This window comes from Rhagoletis zephyria, unplaced genomic scaffold (genome assembly GCF_001687245.7).
Source record: "Rhagoletis zephyria isolate East Lansing unplaced genomic scaffold, Rhagoletis_zephyria_1.1 Rzeph_scaffold_17692, whole genome shotgun sequence".
NCBI lineage: Eukaryota > Metazoa > Arthropoda > Insecta > Diptera > Tephritidae > Rhagoletis > Rhagoletis zephyria.
The window spans coordinates 8,077-9,453 of NW_016174753.1; positions in this window are offsets into that span (position 1 = coordinate 8,077).

Genomic DNA, 1,377 nt, shown 5'->3' on the forward strand with positions numbered 1-1,377 from the left:
GATCGCTGTGGTTTACCTTCTGGTGCTCNATCCCCTTTTTTTAAATGGCTTTACGCCATTAGAATTCCACTACTGAGTCCGCAAAATGTGATCGGTTGTTATAATTTTCTTTGGAAACAAACCACTGAGATTCTATTCTCTGGGTGTGGGTCCCATCCGGCGCCACAAACGGGTTGTCCGGATCGCTGTGGTTTACCTTCTGGTGCTCATACCCGAAACCCGGCAGGCAATCGTACGCCCTCCAAAGGTCGGTACGTATGGTAGACCCTTCCATACGGGCTTTTGAATTAGAGGTATGAGCACCTCAGCAGACCGGACGTTTTCCGGACATACATCTAAGCGAAGATCTTCGCTGCTGTCTTCAATCATGCCAAGGACCCAGTGACCCTCAACTCTCCTCCCTAAAAAAATATAAGCAAATAAAATGAAAATTGAAAGTATTTAATAAAAATAATCCAACTATTTAAATTCATATTACCTTTATTAAATTTTCTTTTACCAAATTTACTTTCGTTTATTTGGACGACTTTTCCCGGACCGCCAATTTCGCCTGCACTTTGCTGCTGGTCTAGCTGGTACAAAACTATTGTCTCGCGATAATAGCTGTTATTATTCGGCTCGATAAGAGACCTCTAACGTAATTTTCGAGCCGCACCGTATGGTGGCTGAAGCGTTGCGCAAAACAATATGTCATATAAAATATATGCGGCAGCGATACATGGGCATTTTCGAACCATGTTCCTTTGGCCCGGGAAACCGATTTGGTGCGGCATTGCCCCCTCCGGCAAGAACAACTGCCCAGCTCAGAGTTCCCTTTATTGAGAACACACATTGGCGTCCTATGCGTCGAGCATAGTATATACCGAAAACCATAACAAACTGCCCCTACCATATAAGTTATAACAATAAAACGTGGCTACTCGTAAATTAATTTTAATTATGTTACGTTCTCATTCTTATTTATTTATAGTTTATTGGCCAATTTCTATTCTTAAACTCGGACTTTACCATACACAAAATTTCGTTGAACTCTCCTTAAACACCACTTTTATTTGGAGTTTATGGGAATGCAATCCTTTTTATACCCGAGCGTACTTGTGTACAAAGGTATTATAACTTTGTTCACATAACGGTTGTTTGTAACAGGCATAACGAATCGAGATAGATATAGACAAATGTATACATAAATGATCAGAATGAAAAGAGAAATCGATTAAGCGGTGACTGTCCGTCCGTCCGTCTGTGCACACGATAACTCGATTAAAAATTGAGATATCTTAACGAAACTTGGTGTGTGTACTTCTTTTGGGTGTAGGACGCATGGTATTGAAAATGGGAAAACTCGGACAATAACCACGCCTACCTCCCGTATAACGG